Source organism: Eleutherodactylus coqui, chromosome 5 (genome assembly GCF_035609145.1).
Source record: "Eleutherodactylus coqui strain aEleCoq1 chromosome 5, aEleCoq1.hap1, whole genome shotgun sequence".
Classification (NCBI taxonomy): domain Eukaryota; kingdom Metazoa; phylum Chordata; class Amphibia; order Anura; family Eleutherodactylidae; genus Eleutherodactylus; species Eleutherodactylus coqui.
This window is the reverse complement of record NC_089841.1, coordinates 184,213,151-184,240,116: the sequence shown is the minus strand read 5'-3', so window position 1 is coordinate 184,240,116 and position 26,966 is coordinate 184,213,151.

Genomic DNA, 26,966 nt, shown 5'->3' with positions numbered 1-26,966 from the left:
TTATAATAACTCTGCTACCCTCACGTTCTGTGACACATAAGCAGGGACACAGCACAGTTATTAAACTTCTCAGGTTCATTGAATATACGCAGTGCTGCCTGTTGGTGGGAAAAAACTGAAAAGAAATCTATTTGTCCAGCCTGTGTCCGTCCTTACGCCTGTGGAGACGTGTGAGCTGCGTGAAAAACATTGCTAAATCATACGCAGCCAGCTACGCTTTACTGCTGGGTTCGCCATTTGCTTTCCTTAATTGGGAAAAAAAATACCTGCTCTCCAAGAGTTATAATAACTCTGCTACCCTCACGTTCTGTGACACATAAGCAGGGACACAGCACAGTTATTAAACTTAGATAATTCATTCACTAGAGGCAGTGGGGCCTTTCGTTTTCCAAAAAGGGCAAAAATTATATTTGGCCTGCAGTCTTGCGCCAATTTATTTCCTGCCTGGGAAATCTAATCACTGGTAATACAGCATGCTGAGGGGTAGGGGTAAGCCTAGAGGACGTGGACGTGGACGTGGCCGAGGACGCGGAGGGCCAAGTGAGGGTGTGGGCACAGGCCAAGCTCCTGATCCAGGTGTGTCGCAGCTGTCTGCTGCGCGATTAGGAGAGAGGCACGTTTCTGGCGTCCCCACATTCATCGCCCAATTAATGGGTCCACGCGGGAGACGGTTATTAGAAAATGAGCAGTGTGAGCAGGTCCTGTCCTGGATGGCAGAAAGTGCTTCGAGCAACCTATCGTCTACCCGCAGTTCTGCGCCGTCCACTGCTGCCAATCCGAATCCTCTGTCTGCTGCTCCTCCTTCCTCCCAGCCTCCTCACTCCACTACAATGACACCTGCTCAGGAGCGGGAACACTCCCAGGAACTGTTCTCGGGCCCCTGCTTAGATTGGGCAGCAGCGGTTCCTCTCCCACCAGAGGAGTTTATCGTCACTGATGCCCAACCATTCGAAAGTTCCCGGGGTCCGGGGGAAGAGGCTGGGGACTTCCGCCAACTGTCTCAACAACTTTCTGTGGGTGAGGAGGACGATGACGATCAGACACAGTTGTCTTGCAGTGAGGTAGTAGTAAGGGCAGTAAGTCCCAGGGAGCAGCGCACAGAGGATTCGGAGGAAGAGCAGCAGGACGATGAGGTGACTGACCCCACCTGGTGTGCAACGCTTACTCAGGAGGACAGGTCTTCAGAGGGGGAGTCAAGGGCATCAGCAGGGCAGGTTGCAAGAGGCAGTGCAGTGGCCAGGGGTAGAGGCAGGGCCAGACCGAATAATCCACCAAGTGTTTCCCAAAGCGCCCCCTCGCGCCATGCCACCCTGCGGAGGCCGAGGTGCTCTAAGGTCTGGCAGTTTTTCACAGAGACGCCTGACGACCGACGAACAGTGGTGTGCAACCTTTGTCGCGCAAAGCTCAGCCGGGGAGCCAACACCAACAGCCTCACCACCACCACCATGCGCAGACATATGATGGCCAAGCACCCCGCAAGGTGGGACAAAGGCCGTTCACCGCCTCCGGTTTGCACCCCTGCCTCTCCCCCTGTGCCCCAACCTGCCACTGAGATGCAACCCCCCTCTCAGGACACAGGCACTACCGCCTCATGGCCTGCACCCACACCCTCATCTCCGCTGTCCTCGGCCCCATCCAGCAGTGTAGTTCAGCGCACCGTTCAGCCGTCGCTTGCGCAAGTGTTCGAGCGCAAGCGCAAGTACGCCGCCACGCACCCGCACGCTCAAACGTTAACCGTCCGCATCGCAAAATTCATCAGCCTTGAGATGCTGCCGTATAGGGTTGTGGAAACGGAGTCCTTCAAAAGTATCATGGAGGCGGCGGCCCCGCGCTACTCAGTTCCCAGTCGCCACTACTTTTCCCGATGTGCCGTCCCAGCCCTGCACGACCACGTCTCCCGCAACATTGTGCGCGCCCTCACCAACGCGGTTACTGCCACGGTCCACTTAACTACGGACACGTGGACAAGCACAGGCGGGCAGGGCCACTACATCTCCCTGACGGCACATTGGGTGAATTTAGTGGAGGCTGGGACAGAGTCAGAGCCTGGGACCGCTCACGTCCTACCCACCCCCAGAATTGCGGGCCCCAGCTCGGTGGTGGTATCTGCGGAGGTGTATGCTTCCTCCACTAAACCACCCTCCTCCTCCTCCTCCTCCTCTGTCTCACAATCAAGATGTGTTAGCAGCAGCATGTCGCCAGCAGTCGGTGTCGCGCGGTGTGGCAGCACAGCGGTGGGCAAGCGTCAGCAGGCCGTGCTGAAACTACTCAGCTTAGGCGATAAGAGGCACACGGCCCACGAACTGCTGCAGGGTCTGACACAGCAGACCGACCGCTGGCTTGCGCCGCTGAGCCTCCAACCGGGCATGGTCGTGTGTGACAACGGCCGTAACCTGGTGGCGGCTCTGCAGCTCGGCAGCCTCACGCACGTGCCATGCCTGGCCCACGTCTTTAATTTGGTGGTTCAGCGGTTTCTGAAAAGCTACCCACGCTTGTCAGACCTGCTCGTAAAGGCGCGCCGGCTCTGCGCACATTTCCGCAAGTCCCACACGGACGCTGCCACCCTGCGCACCCTGCAACATCACTTTAAGCTGCCAGTGCACCGACTGCTGTGCGACGTGCCCACACGGTGGAACTCTACGCTCCACATGTTGGCCAGGCTCTATGAACAGCGTAGAGCTATAGTCGAATACCAACTCCAACATGGGCGGCGCAGTGGGAGTCAGCCTCCTCAATTCCTTTCAGAAGAGTGGGCCTGGTTGGCAGACATCTGCCATGTCCTTGGTAATTTTGAGGAGTCTACCCAGGTGGTGAGCGGCGATGCTACAATCATTAGCGTCACCATTCCTCTGCTATGCATCTTGAGAAATTCCCTGCAAACCATAAAGGCAGCTGCTTTGCGCTCGGAAACGGGGGCGGGGGAAGACAGTATGCCGCTGGATAGTCAGGGCACCCTCCTGTCTATTTCTCAGCGCGTACAGGAGGAGGAGGAGGAGCATGAGGAGGATGAGGAGGAGGGGGAAGAGACAGCTTGGCCCGCTGCTGACGGTACACCGGCTGATTGCCTGTCATCCTTTCAGCGTGTATGGCCTGAGGAGGAGGAGGAGGAGGAGGATCCTGAAAGTGATCTTCCTAGTGAAGACAGCCATGTGTTGCGTACAGGTACCCTGGCACACATGGCTGACTTCATGTTAGGATGCCTTTCTCGTGACCCTCGCGTTGCACGCATTCTGGCCACTACGGATTACTGGGTGTACACACTGCTCGATCCACGGTATAAGGAGAACCTGCCCACTCTGATTCCCGAAGAGGAAAGGGGTTCGAGAGTGTTGCTATACCACAGGACCCTTGCGGACAAGCTGATGGTAAAATTCCCAGCCGACAGCGCTAGTGGCAGAAGGCGCAGTTCCGAGGGCCATGTTGCAGGGGATGTGCGTAGATCGAGCAGCATGTACATCCCAGGCAGTGCAACAGTCTTTAAGGGCCTGGCCAGCTTTATGGCTCCCCACCAAGACTGTGTCACCGCTCCCCAGTCACGGCTGAGTCGGCGGGAGCACTGCAAAAGGATGGTGAGGGAGTACGTAGCGGATCGCACGACCATCCTTGGTGACGCCTCTGCCCCCTACAACTACTGGGTGTCGAAGCTGGACACGTGGCCTGAACTAGCCCTGTATGCCCTTGAGGTGCTTGCTTGTCCTGCGGCTAGCGTGTTGTCGGAGAGGGTGTTTAGTGCGGCTGGGGGAATCATCACCGATAAGCGTAGCCGCTTGTCAACCGACAGTGCCGACAGGCTAACACTCATCAAGATGAACAAAGGCTGGATTTCGCCAGACTTCTGTTCTCCACCAGCGGACAGCAGCGATACGTAAGCAATACGTAGGCTGCACCCGCGGATGGAAGCTACGTTCTCTCTCACCATCCAAAACGGGGACATTTGTGCTTCATCAATCTGTGTCTAATATTCCTCCTCCTCCTCCTCCTGCTCCTCCTCCTGAAACCTCACGTAATCACGCTGAACGGGCAATTTTTCTTAGGGCCACAAGGCTCACTCAAATAATTTTTCAGAACAATTTTTATAAGTTTCAATTAGCTTAAAAGCGTTGGAACTTTAACTTGAACCAATTTTTCGTTACACTGGGCTGCCTCCAGGCCTAGTTACCACTTAAGCCACATTAACCAAAGCGATTAATGGGTTTCACCTGCCCTCTTGGCTGGCCATGGCCAATTTTTGGGATGTACATTAGTACAGTTGATACAGCAATTTTTGTGGGCCCTCGCCTACAGTGTAATCAAATTAATTTTTAGCCCACCTGCATTACAGCTGACGTTACCTCAGCTGTGTTGGGCAATGCAATGGGATATTTTTATGTACCGCCGGTGGGTTCCAGGGAGCCACCCATGCTGTAGGTGCACACTGAGTTTTTAATACATCTGTACACTTCTAAAGAACCCGTCTGACTGGGGCATGCAGTGTGGGCCGAAGCCCACCTGTATTACGCACGACATTACTACCTCAGCTGTGTTGGGCAATGCAATGGGATATTTCTATGTACCGCCGGTGGCTTCCTGGCACCCACCCAGGCAGTGGGTCCACAGGGAGTTAAACCTACATGTGTCCACTTGTAAAGAACCCCAGTCTGACTGGGGCATGCAGTGTGGGCCGAAGCCCACCTGCATTACGCACGACATTACTACCTCAGCTGTGTTGGGCAATGCAATGGGATATTTTTGTGTACCGCCGGTGGGTTCCAGGGAGCCACCCATGCTGTAGGTGCACACTGAGTTTTTAATACATCTGTACACTTCTAAAGAACCCGTCTGACTGGGGCATGCAGTGTGGGCCGAAGCCCACCTGTATTACGCACGACATTACTACCTCAGCTGTGTTGGGCAATGCAATGGGATATTTCTATGTACCGCCGGTGGCTTCCTGGCACCCACCCAGGCAGTGGGTCCACAGGGAGTTAAACCTACATGTGTCCACTTGTAAAGAACCCCAGTCTGACTGGGGCATGCAGTGTGGGCCGAAACCCACCTGCATTAACCCTTTCCAGTCCACTGTGTGACCTGTGAAGACATTAGGGTTTAAGGCTGTACAGCTCCGTTGTTGGTAGACGTCCGTCGGGGTTCTCTTACTGTATATTGCCAGCCTCTCTGCTGTCGGAGCCTATCCTACGTGTCAGCTCATGCAGTACTGGCTTTAGCCAGCATATAGCGCCGTTGTATAACAGCAGAAAAAGAGTAAGCCCCCTAGGAAAACCATATACAAATTGGATTGGAAAGGGTTAAGCACAACATTACTACCTCAGCTGTGTTGGGCAATGCAATGGGATATTTCTATGTACCGCCGGTGGCTTCCTGGCACCCACCCATGCTGTAGGTGCACACGGAGTTTTTACTACATCTGTACACTTATAAAGAACCCCAGTCAGACTGGGGCATGCAGTGTGGGCCGAAGCCCACCTGCATTAAGCACGACATTACTACCTCAGCTGTGTTGGGCAATGCAATGGGATATTTCTGTGTACCGCCGGTGGGTTCCAGGGAGCCACCCATGCTGTGGGTCGACAGGGACTTCACAATAGGGAGTTGTACCTGCCTGTGTCTATGAATTAAAAAGCCCGGTCTGACTGGGGCATGCAGACACCTTGACAGAATGAATAGTGTGTGGCACATAGGTTCCCCATTGCTATGCCCACGTGTGCAGCTCCTGATGGCGGTGGCACAGGATTCTATTTCTCATTGCTTCTGTACAGCATTGTGGGCTATCGCTCCGCCACTTTTAAAGAGGGTCGCTGCCTAGCCGTGCCAACCCTCTGCAGTGTGTGCCTGCGGTCCCTCGTCATGGCAGACGCACTTCTAAATAGACATGAGGGTGGTGTGGCATGAGGGCAGCTGAAGGCTGCGCAGGGACAGTTTGGTGTGCGCTGTGGGGGGGAGGGGGGGCGGTTGGGCAGCATGTAACCCAGGAGAAGTGGCAGTGGAGTGTCATGCAGGCAGTGATTGTGCTTTGTTGTAGCTAGTGTGGTGCTTAGCAAAGGTATGCCATGCTAATGAGGGCTTTTCAGAAGTAAAAGTTGTTGGGAGGGGGGGGGGCCCACTCTTGCCGGTATTGTGGCTTAATAGTGGGACCTGGGAACTTGAGATGCAGCCCAACATGTAGCCCCTCGCCTGCCCTATCCGTCACTGTGTCATTCCCATCACTTTCCTGAATTGCCCAGATTTTCACACATGAAAACCTTAGCGAGCATCGGCGAAATACAAAAATGTTCTGGTCGCCCATTGACTTCAATGGGGTTCGTTGTTCGAAACGAACCCTCGAGCATCACGGGAAGTTCGTTACGAATAACGAACACCCGAACATTTTGGTGTTCGCTCATCTCTAAATTTTATCAATATCTTTTAAATGATGGTTATGTTTTAACATTTATGAGTATAACATACTGTCGCCATCCTCTGACCTCAGAACTTTGGAGGATGGTTTTGGCTATTTACAGCAGTCTGTTCATTTGATTTTACACAGGTCCATGATCTGAGGAAGGCCTTTTCACTCTGAAGCGCGTTATCTGCTGACACTGGTTTCATTGACAATAAAAGGGCTTTTTTTTTACTATGATCATTTTTCTGGGACTTAAACAAGGGGGGAGCACAGATCTTTGTCTCTTCTTGTCTGTTACCAAACTAAAATCCACATGAATGTTAACATTGCCTAGATCATCAAACAGCACTGCTACCTCGTCTTCTTTCCATAGTACATCCTGATGTCATCTTTTCCCCAGAGACACATACATGCACCCAGCTGTTCACATAGTTTAAGAAAGCATGGTTCATTATGACCAATAAACCCTCTTCCATTGTTCCATGCTTCAGTCTTGATGCTCACATGTTCAACAGAGGGGCTTTCGCTGGTGGACAGAGGTTAGCATGGGTACTGTAATTGGTTTGCCAGCTGTGATGCCCTGTGTGTTCCGACACCTTTCTATCATAGCCATAATTAACCTTTCCAGCAATTTGTGCTACAGTATCTCTTCTTGAAGACCAGATCATACAAGCTAGTCTTTACTCCCCATATGTATTAATGTGCCTTTGGTGCACCATACCCTCTTGTTGATTCATAATTGTACTTCCTTGGACCTCTTTTGGTAGGTACTAACCACTGTATACCAGCCACACTCCACAAGATCTGCCATTTTGGAGATGATCTGACCCAGTCCAGTCATCTTTATTTGGAACCTGCCAAAGTTCCTCAGATCCTTGCACTTGGCGATTTTTATTGCTTTCAACACATCAATTTCAAGAACGGACTGTTTACTTCCTGCCTAAAATATCTCACCCCTTGATAGGTTTGATTGTTATGAAACAATCACTGCTATTTGCTTTATCTGTTCATGGAATTAATGTTAGGATTGGTCAGTGTAAATATTTGCAAACCATTTCCTTTATTCTGTTATATAGTATAAAATACAAAAATTGCATAATGCACCGTTCCATTGCTACATTTCATTTCCCAGTACAATATAGAATTGAGAGGGACTATCTTGGATCGGTGTCATTATGTTATCAAAATAGCATGTTTTCTATAGAGCACATTTAGCTCTGGAGTTCAGCTGTGACTGACAAACCTACACTATACTTCTTAATTTCTTTTCATTTTCGTATTGTTTGCTGTGATCACGTTAGGCAAGCAGATTGCTTGATTTTCAGTATCATAGTACAAGCACGCACACCACCTCACATATACTAATCTCGTCTGCAAGAGTGTGACAAACCTTTATCATATAATTTCACTAGTTGTCTAACCACATTAAAGCCTCCAAATTCAGAAAGCTGATCTGCCCCCAATGTCCCTATTTCTCTTGGATTTGTATCCTTGGCAACGCCTCTGCCAGAATCCAAACTGATTGCAATGGAAAGCCTCATCTAAATTAGAAGAGATTTCATCTCTCCTCGAGCCACTGCATCGGTAATGAGATTGTAATTGATTAACCACAGCAAGAAGAATCCGATTTTTGTAAAATTGGTCATTTGTCTCCAAAGTGACGTTGGGTGTAACATTAGAAAAGTCTTTTAGTTGTTTTAAAAGTGTTTTTCTCAGAACCAGTCTTTAAATCCTGAAATGATACATTTTCATAATTATGTTACATGTTCATTTTATACAATTACTCACTCCATAGAAAATCATTATGTGAACTTTCTGTCTGATAGTTCTTATTAACACCACAATGTTTTTCTTTTCTTTTGCCCTTAATAAAAAAAAAATCCCAGATGCTGAAAATGTCAATAAGAGATATAAGAATGTCCCTTATTCCCCTTTCAAATTTCTGTGGTAGGGAGATATCCATGCTGGCTTATATGTTACCACCTAAGGGACTGAACAAATAGAGAATAATTTATTAAAGTGCTACAAAATCAAAACCAACAGATTGTGTTACATATACCTGTACATTTCATTAATGTGAAGCTCCCCGTAGAGCCCAAAATGTCCTATAGCTGAAAGATAATAATAATATCCTATTCATAACTACATACACAATGGGAGGAATATATTAAAGGATTTTCATCAGCTTTCTAGTCTAAAAAGTTTAAAAATTTTGGTTTCTGGCTTTTTTGGCACTTTTTTACATTTTTTGCTTCACTTGTTCCTTATCAATAAAGTGGTTGGGGATTTGTGAGAAGAGGCATGGCTTCTCATGGATTGACAGAGTTACTATAATTTACACCATTTACAACTAGTTTACTATTGTAAATTATTGAACAAAACTATTGTACGTAGTCCTGTTCAGTGTGTGTGAACAGTGTCGTGTCCTATGTGTGTTTAGTGCATCTCTCCAGACTCATGATCAAGGATAGCTAGATCCAAGATGAAGACAGTGGGACCAACTTTATGACTTCAACATTTCCACTGACATACACCAATCAGCTGCATCCAAAGTCCTATTATTGACTGCTCCCTTTGGCATCTCACAATGGTTCCCCGCCCAACTCTCATTGATGAACGCACACTAGATCTCTTCTAAACTCGCCTCTGCTCCCTATATAATTTCTCTAAGTCACCTCTCCTGCTATCTGACTACTTATCTTCACCTCCCTCTTCTCCTCAACTGCTCTCCCTGTCCAAAAACTTGCATACCTCCATAGGAACCGAAAGTGCCTTGAGAGTCACATACTCTCCAACTCCCTCCAACCTCTTTCTGCCATACTGTCACTACAAGACACACACGTGGCTGCTGCTTTCTACAAATGCCACAGTTAGATTTGGCTTGGATTTAGCTGCTCTTCTCACATGCAAAAGAAACTGGTATATCAATAGTCAACCATGGCACAGTGGCCTGACAAATCTTCAGGGTTGCAGAGATGCTTTAAAGAAAATCCATTCCCAAGAAGGCTTCACAGTGTTAAAACAGGCTGACCTCGACTTCAAATCTGCACTTGCCTCGGCCAAACAGTGGTACTTCAACATTCTGATATCCTCCATCTCCTACAACCCAAGGTAGCTATTTAACACTTTCACGTCCCTTAGCTGTCCCCCAATGTCACCTCTAAAACCTCTAATCTCTACCTTTGCCACACACTTCAAAGACAAAATTGACAACAAAGATTCAAACTACAGTCCCCACAAACCCTCTGCACAGTTACTCCATACTCTCCCCATTTAACTCCCTTCTCCACCATTTCTGAGGATAAGCTCTCCACCTTACTTTCTAAATCGCATCTCAGTACCTGTGTACTTGACCCAATCTCATCTGACCTCATCCCTAACTTGTTTATCCCAGCCCTAACCCATGTGTTCAGCGTCTTGCTGACTACCAATGTCTTCCCCTTTTCCTTTAAACATGCATCTATTACAACCATCCTCTAAAAACATACCTTGATCCATCCTCCCTGTCCAGCTATCTCTCCATTTTGCTGGTCCATTTTGCATCAAAACCCTTGGAACACCACATCCACCTTGAACTGTCCTCCTACCGCTCCTCCAACTCGCTGTTTGACCAACTGCAATCCCGTTTCTGACCTCACCACTCTGCTGAAATTGCCCTAACCAAAGTACCTAACAATTTGCTAACTGCAAAAGTCTCAAAACATCACTCTCTGCTTCTCACCCTAGACCTGTCCTTTGCCTTTGACACAGTGGACTACTCCCCTTTGCCACAAACTTTCTCCTCCCATGGCATCACAAACTTGTCCCTTTACTGAATCTATACCTAACCAACCAAATGTTTATTGTCTCCCGCTATATCCTCCTTCTTCTTTTCCTGCTTCCTAAAACTTAACATGGAGAAAACTGAACTCATCAATTTTCTGCCACTTCACTCTACACTCCCACAAGACATATGAATCACTATTAGTCAGTCCATACTGTCACCATTTCCACAAGTTCATTGTCTGAGTGTTACTCCTTCCTCTCCATCAAAACAGACATACAAGCCCTCGCCACTTTCTGCTGACTCCAGCTGAAAACCATTTTTCGGATCTTTCCTAAACCTCAAGTCATCAAAAATGCTAATTTATGCTCTCGTCATCTCCTGTCTAGACTACTGAAATATTCTCCTCAGTGGTCTGCCTTCCAATGCCATAGCGCCCATTCAATCTATCCTCAACTCTGCTGCCTGGCTTATCCACCTCTCCCCTCATTACTCCCCTGCCTCTCCCCTCCGCTACTCCCTTCACTGGCTACCTATTATGTCGAGAATCCAATTGAAGTGATTATCACTGACATGCAAGGCTATCCACAACATGCCCCTTCCACACATTTCTGGCCTAATCTCCTGATACCTCCCCACTTGTAACCTGTGGTCTTCACAAGACTTCCTCCTCCAATCTCCTCTTGTGTGCTCCTAACATAATTGATAACTGCACCTTTACTCCCATTATGTCCCTACCAGCCCTCACTATGCCCTCTATGGCATGATTTAACGTTAATTGTATCCACCCTGTGCTCCCTGCATCGCTGTGCAATGCTTTCTATGTGATGCAGGTGGCTAGTATTGCTATTTATTACTATAGGGAGAATTATGGCTATTTATTAATACGGGAGACATTATGGCTTTTTCTACATGAGGCATTATGACTATTTATTACTACAGAGGGACAGTATAGATCCTTATTTACCACATGAGTACAATATGGCTATTTATTACTACAAGGGAACAGTATGGCTATATGTGACTACAAAGGGACAGTATGGTTATTTATTACTACAGGGGAACAGTATGGCTCCTTATTTACTACAGGGAGACAGTGGGGCTATTTATTACTATAGGGGAACAGTATGGCTCCCTGTTCATTACAGGGGGACAATGCAGCTTGTTATTAATTACTCAGGGGGTGTTGTGAGTTGCACTGTTATACAAAATTTAGGGGAACCATGGTGTGGGACTATCAAAAGTTTATCTTAATATATGGATTACGTATACAAGAAAGCAAAGAACCAAAGATGTCTATGTGGTAACCTCTGTAGAGACAAATTGTGTCCAGAAGAAGTTGTCATGTCGGTCTGAATTGGATGGAGAAGAATACCACAAGGCTAATTAGAGATGATGTCATAAGTTAGTCTCAGTGTCATTGTTTTCTTTGTCACTAGCTGCCTCTAATCAGTCATGTAGTCACTGTATGGACTGTAGAGTCATGATAGTAGCATTCTTGTTTGTGAACTGACAACTCCATTATAATTTTACATTGTTCAGGTTGTATTAGGAAGCAGCAACTAGTTGACTTAACTCAACAGTTTAGCCCTATATCAGTCTTGGTTCTGGTGCTGTATTTATGTATTGAGCTTGGTTCTGGAGCTGTATTTATATAATGATGTGTCTTAGTATTAATTATTACAATAATATAATATTGCAATTATTGGATTATTAGTTTATATCTATAAAATTACAGGTTTTTTTCTTTGCCGTGTAGTAATTTTTTCTTTGGAGGGGGCACCATTTCGATTTATGGCATACATTATACAGAAATCTGTCAGTCTGGGGTAGGCATGCCCCCTACCGAAAAACCCCACCCAAAGATGAAAACAGCCACAATTTTTTTTACATACCCATTTACGCTAAAACCTTGTAACATTTTTACTCTAGGAACTGGCGTAAAGCTTTTCTGTAAATGTGCCCTATCTCTATGTTCTGTTGTGTGTAAATGTCTCCTCATTTTTAATTTGACACCCAGCCTGATGAAGGGGCATTAGGTAGCCATGAAAGTTTGCATAAATAATATTTTTCTAGTGAGCCAATAAAGGTATGACCTGTATAATACGTTTGCCTTTTTTTAAACAAGAGTTTTTAACATTATGGACATCCTAATAATTTAAATATAATGGTAACTTAGGCTAGAGTGATAGCCAGAGTTTGGTAATTATGCTTAATTCATTTAGAGATATGTTGATATTTTTTTATTCAGCTATAGTGTCTATATTTGCAAAAGTAACAAAAAGAAGTCCAAGCATATTAGTTGTCACTTTTGAATAAGATTCTCAGAAACAAATGGCAAACTGTCATTTTGTTAGCATCTTCAATCAATAATAAAGGGAAGTTTTACCATCAGTTGCTAAGAACCTAATTCAAAAGTGACAACCAATAACGCTGCATTTTCTGTCACTCTAATATAAATGGTCACAACACCTGAATAGAAAATACCAATATTTCTGTAAATAAATAGATAAAGAATACTTGCCTAGTGCTGGCTACTGCTCGGCCTGTGGATCCCGTGGATGACAAATTTTATGCTTTTGGTATAATTTCATCTTTAACTTAAAAGGGTTGTCCGAGCCCCAAATGTGTGATTTTATTACACTAATACCATGATCACTAACATTTTTCTAATATAGCAATGTTGAAAAATGTTCTCCATTCTGCTGCATTCTATATGCCTCTTTTTCTGGTTGTACTAATGCAGGCATATTTATCACACCTACTTATAGTTGCAGCTACTTGTTATTTACTTTTGGGTTGAGGTTAGACACTTATATTTATATATACTATTTTTCTAGTATACTTTTCATTGAAAAGATGTCCTGTTCTGCATATCCCGAGAATGGTCATGTGTCCACACTGTCAAAAATTGCAAATTTCCGCTGAGGCTACATACACAACCCAGGAGTCTTCATGGCTTTGTATGCTTGCATACATGAGCAGCTTAATTCCTGGAGGTGAATTGTGCATGCGCAGGCCCTGGGAAGCATTTTGGACATGCACAGTTAGGCCTCATGTCCACGGGCAAAAGAAGAATTAAAAATCCGCAGCGGATTTTAACTCTTCTCCCACCCGCGGATCCGCATCCCATAGGGATGCATTGACCACCCGCGGGTAGATAAATACCCGCGGATGGTCAATAAAAGTGAATTTTAAAAAATGGAGCATGTAAAGAAACGTGACATGCTCCATTTTCGTGCGGGTCTCCCACGGGGACGGCACCCACAGGCTTCTATTAAAGCCTATGGAAGCCGCCCGAATCTGCGGGAGACCTAAAATAAGAATAACTTACCTGCAGCCGGCCGGGCACGTCTTCTCTTCCTCACGGCCGGATCTTCTTGCTTCGGCTTGGCGGATGTGCCCGGCGCATGCGTGCGGCACGCCGCCGATATGCCAAGTACATCCGCCGGCCGAAGAAAGAAGATCCGGCCGCGAAGAAGAGAAGACGTGCCCGACCCGCTGCGGGTAAGTTAATTCTTATTAATTCTTATTTTCAGCGCTCATGTCTGCGGGGCAGGAGGGACCCGCTACGGATTCTCCATGGAGAATCTGTAGCGGGCCTGATTTTCCCCATGGACATGAGGCCTTAATGTGAAGGTTGCATTGGAGTGCAACATAGCAGGGAATGAGCAGTCGCGTGTGGCTCCTGACCTACTGGTTGGGGACCACTACTCTAGACCCTAAACCCCCAGAAACATTACAGAAATACTGCTACTAAAGTTTAAAGGAAATTCTGAGAAAATATGTGATGTAGTTAATCTAGAAGATTATAAAAGTGAATATAATCAGGGATGTATGGGGAAGAATAGCAATTTTGCCGTATTAAGCGCCAACACACTTGGAAACGCCATCTTTAATAATCTTGCTTTTGCCCTTGAAATCTGTTTGATTTTATTCACTCACCCTCCTGGAGCAGACAACTATTGGGACCACATATTCCCTATGGAGATTAGATTGGGATGAAAATAGTGCCTGTACTTTAAATCTTTATGTGTACAATTTGTTTTGCGTTACTATTATTGTAAAGCAATTTTGCACATTTATGGTCCATCTGCACTTAGGTAGGATTTTACACGCCTAGTCTTTGTGTATGTCCTTAAACATTGGCTCCTGTGTATAAAGGCAGAGAAGTTTGATTTAATGCATATTGCTGCTTTTGTTATATCCAAGAAAGAAATGAAAGTTCTAAAACAAAATATATTACTACTGTGTATTTATTGAATCTTACTGATTCAACACAGATATTTATCACATAATATTTAACTCACTGTATGATTGTTTATGCCGTGCTCTTTTCTATGCCTGCAAACTGCTGACGGTGTTGATAAGAAAGCTCAGCACAAATACGGATAATTCTTTTTTTTTTCTCTTTGCATTTGATGCAAAAGTTTGTACCTTACCTTTTCTAAAGAAGCAGTTGTGCTTTATCCATACAGTATATTCCAAATATTTTATTAGCAGTGGTTTGGGGTTTCAACTAGTGGACAACAAGGGCAATTGCCTGAAAATAATGGACAATTGATTAATTTAAAGGTGTTTTCCTGCACTATACTATTGAGGATGGGTCATCAATATCAAACAAATCTACACAAAAAGAGGAGAGTTATTCTAAATAGAGAAGTATATTGAATTTCTTTATTAGACACTTTTCATTCATCTAGTTTGAAACTTTGTAATTATCTTATATTCATTATTAATTCTACTCCTTATTTTGTTTTTCATTATTTTGAGTTTATTTTAGCCACTATTGTGTTATTTGTCCTCTTTTTGTGTATATATAACATAGTAACATAGTAACATAGTTCGTAAGGCTGAATGAAGACAATGTCCATCTAGTCCAGCCTGTCTAGCCTCCTGTTTTGTTGATCCAGAGGAAGGCAAAAACCCCAAGAGCAGAAGCCAATTAGCCCTTTTGGGAAAAAATTCCTTCCCAACTCCCTAATGGCAATCAGACTGTTCCCTGGATCAATCCCTAATAGTTCCTACCTGCCTGTACACCCGGATTAACAATTAACCTAAGATTTATAGCCTGTAATATCCTTCCTCTCCAGAAAGACATCAAGTCCCCTTTTAAACTCCTCTAAGGATTTTGCCATCACCACTTCCTCCGGCAGAGAGTTCCACAGTCTAACTGCTCTTACAGTAAAGAATCCCCTTCTATGTTGATGATGAAACCTACTTTCCTCTAATCGTAGCGGATGTCCTCTTGTTACCGTCGCGGTCCTGGATGTAAACAGATCGCGGGAGAGATCCATGTGTTGTCCCCTCATGTATTTATACATAGTTATTTGGTCACCCCTTAGCCATCTTTTTTCTAGAGTAAATAATCCCAATTTTGATAGCCTCTCTGGGTATTACAGTCCCGTCATTCCATGTATTAGTTTAGTTGCCCTTCTTTGAACCCCCTCCAGCACTGTAACCTCTTTCCTAAGCACCGGTGACCAGAACTGTACGCAGTATTCCATGTGAGGCCTGACAAGTGCCTTATATAATGGAAGGATAATGTTCTCGTCCTTCGCCCCTTTACCTCTTTTAATGCATCCCAAAACTTTATTTGCCTTTGCAGCAGCTGACTGGCATTGGTTACTCCAGTTTAGTCTACAATCCACTAGTCCCCCCAGGTCTTTTTCCATTTCACTTTTCCCTAGCAGTACCCCATTAAGTGAATATTGGTGACATCCGTTTCTCCTGCCCATGTGTATAGTCTTACATTTATCAACATTGAACTTCATTTGCCATTTTTCTGCCCAAGCCCCCAGCTTATCTAGGTCCGTTTGTAGGCGTACATTGTCCTCCGTTGCATTAATTATATTGTATAATTTTGTGTCATCTGCAAATATTGATATTTTACTGTGCAGCCCCTCTATCAGGTCGTTGATAAATATATTGAACAGAATGGGGCCCAATACTGAACCCTGTGGCACCCCACTAGTGACTGTGGCCCAATCAGAGTATGAACCATTTATTACCACCCTCTGCTTTCTATCATTGAGCCAATTTTTAACCCAATTACACACGTTTTTACCCAATCCGAGCTGTCTCATTTTGTATATTAGCCTATTATGTGGCACGGTGTCAAACGCTTTAGAGAAGTCCAGATATACGAGATCAATAGACTCTCCCAGGTCCAGCTTAGAGCTTACTTCATTGTAGAAACGGATCAGATTTGTCTGACATGAGCGACCCTTCATGAATCCATGCTGGTGAGGAGTTATTCCCTATGTTTGATGTTTTTCACTGTACATGTAAAAGGGATGTGTTTTTTGTTCTTTAAATCATTGTAATATTCTGGAAGGTGTGGTCATGAATAAGGGCATGGCTTGAAACCTGTAGACCACATCTCTCCTTGAATAATGTCTGTATGTCTGGTTTTATACCGCTGATGCATTATCAGTTTACTTGATTTTATGAAGCAATAAAGGATTGACTAATCTTAATACAATGCCTGGAATTGCCTTGTTCTCTTTGTTCTTTTAATGGGGTACTTTATACATCTCTTTGGTGAGCAGTTCACTTGTTTGTGTTTATAGGTCATAAAGATGCTCTTAGTGACCAATGTGCAGGCCACTTCTTCTTGTAACACGCAACCTGCAAGGGGCATCCCAGCTGTTATAAGGCATATCTCGACCAACCATATACAGGCCACTTCTAGTTGTGTAATAGATTGTAATACACTATGTAAAATGCCTATTGCAATGTGCGCTTTTTCTACACTTGCTAACACACGTTGCCTGCTGGAATGCTGACTAATTCGCTCTCCTTCCCACCATACTTTTAGCAGTATACTCAAGATGGTGCCTCCCTCATCCAGGATTCCAAGATGATGACGTCAAGGAGGAAGAAACCCATATAAGGCAATAACCAATCAGTGACAGACTCGTACCTCATGACGTATGAGCTATGCATATCGTCTATATAACCTCTTGCAGCCTGTTACAATAGAGGAAGTGTCATTCAGCTGAAATGTGTGTCAGAGTGGGATTCTTCACGTGTATGCACCAGCCTTGAGTTTTTAATCAGGAAGGAGGCAGATATATTAGTGGGTACTCTTAGTACCAATCCAGTACAGTTGTAACACACAACCTGCAAGGGGAATCCCAGCTGTTATAAGGCATATATCAACCAACCATATACAGGCAACAGATAGGCAACTGTACCTCCTTCGACATCTACACTGAATGAAACAATGCTCTGGGTCGTGGTCATTCTAGATTGGCGCTACGGACCATCGCTGTCCAAGCGTGATAACTCAACTCATATACAGGCCACTTCTAGTTGTAACACACAACCTGCAAGGGGCATCCCATCTGTTAAAGGCATAAATACCAGCCAGGTAAGTATTAAATGATCCAAATGTCATGCCTTGTTGATTGCTTCAGCAGGAAAAATGAACATGAAAGGGGTTCCACATTTTTTAAGATTCATGATCTATCCCTAAGACAAGTCATTAATTCATGATGGGTGCGGGTCTTGTTCTGGGATTTGAAGATTTACCAAGCATAGATCTACTCTTTTTCATGTGTCTATGCCATACATTAATCTAATCTGCTATAACAAACATATGCATAGGCAACGGTGACACTGTGTCAAGTAAACCACTGAAGATGATAGAAGAACCCCTTCATTCTTGTGATCCACAGAGGTCTAATCAGTTAGACCTGTATCAAGTTATTCTAGGAATGTTCCATTATAAGGATTCTTTCATTTATAAAATCCACTTTTATTTATACTATTAGTGAGATAATAGAGGGAGACCTCTGTTCTGGATCCTTGTCTTTTGGCCAGAGTAGAGACTGGTTATAAAGTGTGTCTTTCCCTTTGTAGGATCTGTCCTGTCTTGCATTGCAAAAGCAGCCCATTGATTAGAATGGGCACTGCGTAATGCTTAGTTATATTGCCCTTTGGTGGCTCTGCAGGGAAATTGAACACTTAATGTGTTTTTGGACGGAACACAATATAATTCAAAAAGTTGTTCAAAAGAGCAAAAGTGAACGATAATCCTTCGGTCTAAGCGTGAACCAACGGCCAAATGATGAATGATCATTCGCTTTTTGCTCATTGTTCATCTTATGCCGGCTTAAAAATCATCGTTGGCCCATTCACTTGTCATTCAGTTTAAACAGCACTTTTTCAGTCCTTCTTATTCACTTTTATAAAGCAAAATGTGAAAGACTGAACAATCCTGAACTATTTCTTGTTTGAATGAGCCAACAATGTATCTGCCTAACAAAACAGGCTGCACGAGCGAACGAGCTATCGGTGACGCTACTCGTTCTTTCGCTTGTTCAAACGATAAATGGGCTCTTGTAAAAGAACGCTTACTATACTTACGGATTTATTACAGATTTACAGATAATTGTAAAAAGGGCCCCTTTTGCAAGAAAGGTTTGTCCAAAGTGGAGAATACTTTTAATCTTGCAGTTTCACTGATCACTTTCATGTTTTGTTTTATTCAAACTTTTATCTTAAGACAATCAGTGAAAGCAAAAAGTGGAGTTTCCATAGCAATTATTTAGATCCTTTGTTCTCTGCATTAGAAACATGACAGCAGTTATCTGCTTCGCTGCTATAAGCAACATTTCCTCCTTGGTTGGTGGCAGTTTTAATAAATGTTCTTCAAAAAACACATCTAAAAAACATATTTGATTAACTATATTTGCCAAGTCATGACTGCAGCACACAGAATGCCTAGAGTTCCACAGAGATTCCATGTGCCATGCGACTTTTTCATGTTCAAGAGGCTTTATGGTATGCTCTCATTCCAAGCATCATTAGCAGAAGGGGTACACTGGGATAGAAGGAATTTCAGTAGTTCCAAAAATTAGAAAAAGTTCAGTATTCCTAAACTATTAACTATTTGAAGACGTTCCACTGTAAAGGTAGGCAGAAATCTCTGCAATAGAAAGCTAACAAATAGATGAGCTGAAAAGATCAACCAACAGTAGGTCAAGAGAGGGCTGATTCTGAATGAGTATGATTGTGTATTTGTATGGAGTGGGGTGAAGGCATAGAAAGAATTCATTCTAAGATCATTATTCTGAAGTACACAGTTAATTAACAGGCATAGGGCAAACATAGACTATAATACAATATGATGAACGGAATGAAAGGTTTTATTCTTAGTTATAAGCCAAATTGTTCACTAGCATATTATCAAACCGTAGTAAAAGAGCATATACTGGAGCAAAGTCATTCCAGAAAACCTTCACTTTCCATAAACTTTTCAAACATTTAAATCGACCCTTATCAATATTATATTAGACTTGTATTGCACCAAGATACTGTATTTCCATTCAGTCTTTATTGGCACAGTTTAAAGTTAAAGCACTCTGACCGAAGGCAGGACTCTTATGGTCACAAGCATTGCAGCTGCTATTGAGCACAGTAGCTTTAGGGGGCTTCAGAGATGAGGCTTAGTGAGATATTGCAGAAAGATACAAAGAACAGAGAGAGGACGGAATATCAAAGCATTACTTATAACAATCATAGCCTAGTTCCTAAAACATCTCACTTTTTAAAATTAGCATAACTAAGTTGTGTATTCCAGGTTTTATTGTAGAGTCCCATAATTTTTTATTAGACCCCTGTTTCTATGAGCTCTGTGACTCCCATTTACCTCACCTGGAGAATAACCAAGAAACCGACTGTGACCAAAGTGACTGACGTGTCAATAAAGTTATTTTTTGATAATGAGGATCATGTAGCAAACATATATTAAACAAATTGCTCTTGTATCATCTTCGGTGCAAAAGCATACATGCTATATAGACAGACCCCACAACTGCTAGGGAATGCATGCAGAAAATGGTCCCCACCCCTGATTGGACCCCTTTGCTACTTTGTGGCAAGAACCTTTGCATTTGTAACAACTGTGGATGTGGAACCGAAACTGTGTCAGCCTACCGTGAAGGTGATGATCCAATCCAGCACGGCTGACAGCCAACCCCAGCGTGGGAGGTAAGATACCAGATGTACAAACCCCATATACAGATGAAAACTAGGAAAAGTATCTTGCCCTTGACTGATTACCAGGAAAGGGAAACCCCTGCCTATAAGTGTGGCTGATGTCCTGATAAGGATGACACCACGGTCTTCCTCTAGGCGCTGACTGACCCTGAGAGGACAGAACACCTATAAAACAAAAGACAGAACAATACGGGGGAGTACAGAAACAAAGGAGGTACAGGCTGACAAAGATAAACAGAGAAGCAGACTCACAAGGATAACAGACAGCTGGATACATGAACGGAGGACACAAAACACGAGCAGATAGCAAGGTAGCAAGGTAACTGCAGGAGCAGCAGCTAAATATGGAGTCATGGAAACGAATCACACAACAACACTACAGCACTGACTGAAAGGCCCAGAGCAGCTATATAAGGCAGTGATTAGAAAAGGTGCATCAGCTGAGCGGGAGGCCCAGAAGCATTTAACACTAGGAGTGCTAGAAGAGAATAAATGTATGTTCAGTGAACAGGGAGAGCAAGATGATGCCCACGTCTGCCAGACACAGAAGCAGGTGATTGTGTCTGACCAGTGAACCTAACAGCATCACTCTCTTTTCCAGAAAAACTGGCACATGTAAAGGCACTTCTCTCTGGTATAGATAAACCAAGTACTATAATGAGGGCCCCATTTCGATTTTTGCTGTGGGCCTACTAGTCTTCTATGTGCACTAATGTTTTAAAGCACTTTTTAGGGACACATGCTGATTATTGGGCATGAACATTTGCCCAAATATTCAATTGCCCGCTCATTGGCCGTTTGAATTTGGAAAACAATCAGCCGACAAACAAGCACTCGGCTAATCAGGTTGTTTATGCCAGCAGAACAGTGATTGCTGGTCAGGAGATGTCCAGCCACCCAATGATAACTGCATAGGGATGAATGATTGTATTAACAATCATTCATCCTTTTACAGGTGATCCTCTGTAATGTGTGAACAAACACCGATCGACATGCTTTATTGTTCAGCGTTTATTACCATGGGCTGATTCTAGGTTCATGTAAAAGGACCCTTAGTGATGCCCCAATACAAGATATAATTAGTAAATGACAACAATGTAATTTTATAATTATCAGGGGACATTGGTAACACTGTTTTTTTAGATAAAATTAGAAGTCATGATCTTTTGAGAAATTTCTTGAAAAGTGTTCTCTCTTTTCATGCATTTTATGGTCTCTTCACATTGCTGTACTATATTCAGCATATATATTCATACAAAGGTTGTCTATCCAACTTTATGGCATCTCATGGGAGTATTTCCTGATTCACAGTGTTCCTTAAACTCAATGCGGTCAGAGCCTACATCTTATGTCCGATTGAAACTTTTCAACATCCTAATATTTACTGGAACTGTTGTTTCAAACTTCAGTATTTAAGTATAGTAACAACTAAATACGGAATAGATAGAGCATATGTCTCATCATGCTCAAGCTTATCAGCAGTACAGTGTATTAGATTATTATAATAATAGACTATTGATAGTACTATTGAAAGAACAGTTTTGCATATTTTATGTAAATGTAGGTGCATCTTTACTCATCACTCATTGTAACAACAATATTGGGCTAAAAATAAATAATTTGTCAGCAAATGGCTGAGAAAAGCTTAAATTACCAGGATAGCATGGCCCAGCGGGAGAACATGTCGTCTTTTAGTCTGCCAGTGAAAATGATGCAGGCAGCCAGCAGTAACATTGCACTCACTAGGAACATGCTCTACTCTCTACAAGGCTCTGTGTTTTGAACATTGAAAATAAATTGTCTCCTGAGGCTCATTACCAGTTCTTTGGCCATCACTGAATATCTGGTGACAATGTGTAAAACTACTGTACTGCTAAATGAGATTCCATTTATTATCAAACACCAGAAGTAATCAGCAAAGAGGTTAGAATGGCCTCAATGTGCCTTTCAATAGATCACCAATGTATTTCTCTGGTTCTGTAGAACTGCAGCTCCAGATTTACTAGTATACAGGGTTATTGCAAATAAGGGAGATGGAATAAATCCTCCACAGCGCCACCTATTGAAAGGCAGCATTCCTTCAAGCCAAAGTCAGACTTTTTATACAAGCCTTGTAACAATGACAGGGATATTAAAAGCAAAGCCAGACTCCATGTACATACAGCTGTTTCAGGGTTTTTGCCCTTCATCAGTGTACAGTAGGAGTCTGGCTTTGCACCCTTTGAGCTCACTTCTGACGTCATTGTAAAAATGGGGGGGGGGGGGCGCACGGTCCTGTTAGAAGATGAAACCTAGAGTTCCTGTTCCAGCTGTGGCAGAAGTCATATTCGTAGCGTCCAGGTACGAGATCCCCTGGATTGTTTCCTCATGGAAAAGTAGAGGCTGTACAGTTTCCTGCATGTTATAGCGCAAAAAAAATTAACCTTGAGGGAGTCATACATACGCTCCACATAGCATGTGAGATTTGCCTCCCCCAGATTCTGAGATTACGTTTGGTAACTGTGCCTGAAAGCTGGAAGGCAGCTTCAACACTAAACCCTAAAGATCCCATAAAACCATCGCTTTCCATTAGAGTTTGCAAACTCTCACAAAAAGACCGTTGCCTTGCTTTGTCATCCGGTTTGGGGGCCTGTAATAATTGCAATCAGTAGGGATAACATCATAAACGTTTGTGCAGAATCTTCCACACAGTCGGCTGTGGGACGTCCAATTCTCTGCTTACCCTGATGGTGGATTTCCGAGGACTTCAGGTGAAGCTTTCACAGACACGATCTACTGTTATCACACTTACCATTGGACGGCCCGATAATTTTCGCTTATAGATTCAACCTTTTTCCTTAAAATTAGTGTTCCACTTATTGCATCATGTACTCAATGAGTGGATCTACACCAAACTTTGCCAGAAAATGATGTTGCACACGGATAACAGACTGGTAGACGTAAAAATTAAGACATTTGTCTGCCTTCGTTGACAGCCATTTTGTCTCATAACCCCCTGGCGATGACTATAGCAGAATAAAACTTTTCGGGCCTCATTTAGCAAAACTGTGTACCAGTAAGACTGACCTTGTTGCCAAGAGAAACCAATCACAGCCCAGCTTTCATTTGACCTCAGCAGCTTAAGAGATGAAAGATGTGCTGTGATTGGTTGCTATTGACAACAAGGACAGTCTTACTGGTAGACAGTTTTGCTAAACAACATTTTTTGAGTTTATGTTTCCATTTATATCAAATTTATGTATCTGAGTCTCATTAAATGAGTTTGAAAGTTTCAAATTGGGACAATCGTTTGTAATAACCCTATACAGTCTCCATATGGATTAGCAATTTGTTAGCACTGCAGACAATATATCTCTATGAAACTATGCAGCATAGTCTATGTGCATCTTGAAACTCCTGGACCTCAATGCAAAATCAGTAATATGGCCCCACCAATCATCTATATATATATATAAAGGTGAAAGCCCTCACTGACTCGCCACTAATTCCCTAACTTCCCGGTGTCGTACAAGCATGAAATTTGGCAGGAGTATTCTTTAGGTCCTAAATAGGAAGAGTAAAGGGGTAACAACTCGAAAATGCAATGCTAAGTGCAAAAGTATTGGTGCCCCTGTGTAATGTACCAAATCTACTTCTCTAACTTCACGATGTCGTACAAACATGAAATTTAGGATGATCATTCTTTAGGTCCTAAATAGGAAAAGTAAAGCGGTCAAAACTTGATTATTCAATGCTAAGTGCAAAAGTATTGGCACGCCTATGTAATGTAACGTCCCAGTGTCGTACAAACATGAAATTTGTCATGACCATTCTTTAGGTCCTAAATAGGAAAAGTAAAGGGGTCAAAACTCAATTATTCAATGCTAAGCTCAAAAGTAAGTGCATCCCTATATAATGTAACTTCTTAGTGGCGTAGAAGCGTGAAATTTGGCGCAAGCATTCTTTAGGTCCTAAATGAGGAGAGTGGGAAGGTTGCACATTCTGCAGAGGGACATCCATACATGCAGCCTGAGGAGAATCTAACGCTCCACTATATGTATACATATTTTATTCCTTGATTACTCTAAAGTAACCTTGACTTCATAAAATTTTCCATGCAAACAACCCGTATACACCTGTATTAAATTAACTTGGGCGAGGCCGGGAATATCAGCTAGTGTGTAATACTTGTATAATACTTGTTTGTTATATCGTTGAGGGACCTATGGACCCCCACAGGCCCCAGGCATGACTTCTACCTGTGCACCCTCTATTGCTACTATGCCTGTGTGCACGAGAGATACTTTTACATGTGGCTTTTGGACACAAATTGTATAAACTGTTGCGAATAAATGTGTAATGTAGTTGCAGTCACTGTAGTCTATATATTGTAGTGTCAGCAAATTCCACAGCAATCTACAACTAAGATGTGCAGATAAGAACAACCTTAAAAACCATATTTCATGTGCACATGTAAAGCCCACCTTTGAAGCTTACCTGGTAAACAAGTTTAATGAGCTTAATGATTAGAGCTCATTACAGTGGAATGAATCATGCAGCCTGCCACACAATAGGGAACATTAAGTCCTCCGCATTTATACATTATTAAAGCAATTTTTAAATGTAACAGAAATAACAGTGTGCGTGTGTGTACTGTATGTGTCTTGTGTATGCTGTAGCTGTATAACAATACTCAATTTAAAAAATGTGTTAAAAATAATAACACACATATAAGCACAAACAAAATGTGCCAATCTCAGGGTGTATTCTTTTTCCTTATACTGTCTGTACATACAGGGGTTCTATCAGCGGTCCTGCTAGAAAGTGCTGGCACTGTCACACTGGCATGAGCAGTCATTTAACTCAAGAGCAGGAAGTAATATTGGTTCAACCATTGATAAGTCACTCCATACTACAGATATAAAGCAGAAAGGAAGCAGGGATGTGTATTAAACTTAAAGCATAGCTAACATTTCAAGTGAATAAGCTACTGTGTATGAACATGAGGAATAGCCATTATAACACTTGTATCCTGCATCTATCACCAGTTTTCCCCTCTCACTAATTTTCAATCTTCTCTGAGCTGGTGGTGGGAGACTATCTGCTATTATGTTTTCTATACACTGCACATGAAGAAAACCTCAGATTAAATTTTGTGAGGGTGCATCCACACAGGCGAATACTGTATCGGTCCAAGAATCTCAGACCGAAATCAAACTCTTAAACCTGAGACTGAATTGCAGCACAATGTGTTTTTGCTTAATATTGAGGCATCGCTACAAGAGAAATGTCATGAATAAACACATTAAAAAATGTGTTATTTTCACGTGCAAGTTTTGTCCATATCGCAATCAGACGGAACTTGCATGAGAAACTTGCCCATGTGAATGCATATTGGCTGCAGCTGTAGCACACACAGAGAAATAACAGCATCATGGAATACACTAGAGAAGTACTGAGCAGTGTAGTTGTAATACCAGTAGTTGTAAATCATTTGCCATTATCTGCAACCACGTCTGTGTGTCTCTGCTTCTGTCCCTCTCTTCCTCTTTATAGACTTCTATGGACAGCATGCAACCGTACCAACTTCTACTTCCTTTTATACATCTTGTTATCCTAACAGAGACAAATTTCGCATGACAGCAGTGAACAGCAAGTTAGAAGGAGCGGAGACTCCTAGTGGCCAGCATTTTAGAGGGATTTTTCGGCATAAAAAATGTAATTTTAGATAAATAAAGTGATATGAACTTTAGCAAGTTATCACAGTGACTATCACATAAACATGCGTTTGTTGAAATGTTAGTGACCTTTTAAAGCTGAATTCAAGTTTCGGCAAAAAAAAAAATCTGTCAAGATCTCCACTTGCAGTCATTCAGCTATGATAGCATATTTATTTTACTCATTTATATAGCACATACATACTGTATTTTGTAGCACTATACACAGATTGTCATCACTTACTTTGGGCCCTGTTTCTAAGGGGACTCATAATCATTGGCCAAAATGCAAACTAACACCCGCATTAATCAGTGTTTTTTTGCATGCAATGTGCTATAGATGTTGAGCGAGCCCAGGATGTCATGCCAGTGTGGCGCACTGTGGTGATACAGGGCAATCCGCTGCTTTGCCTGTAAGGGTTGTATTCTTGTATGGTGTATTACACTTATCTATGGCTGGCATCCTTGGTATCAGTTCATATGTGCGGACTATGTTGTCTGCAGTCACCCCTCCCCTAATCTTGAGTTGATTGGCTGCACATGAGTCTGCACTGAACATTTAGCTCCCTCCTATTTCAATTTGGCTTTTTGCATGCTACTAGGCTATATGGTGACTGAGCCAGCCCTGCAGTAGCGTATTTGGCTTCTTTTTCTGTGAGTTATGATTTTTTGCATTTTTTCTCTCACCTGTGTGATTTTATTTGGACTCATAATCTATATTTGTGCATTAGTATGCTTTTTGAGTGTAGGAGGAAATCTGCACAAGCAGAGAGAGCACATGCAAACTACTTGCAAATGCTGCACTTGGTCAGATTTGAACCCAGGACCCTGCAGCAAGACAACAGTGCTAACCACTGAGCCAAAATGCTGCCCCGTCGCTCAATGTAACTGGACTTTTACTATAATAAGTCATGAACTATTGTGTCCATCACATGATCAAGGCAGATTTTTTCCACTGGATGTAAGTACTGAAGGTTCTAATAACATGAAGTACAGATCTTGAAAGCTGTGAGAAATTACTAAAGAATATATATCACCCCTAGATCTCCAGACATGAACACAAGTGTCATCAGTGTCTAAACTTAACTTAGAGTTATTGCTAAAGACAACTCAGTTCCAC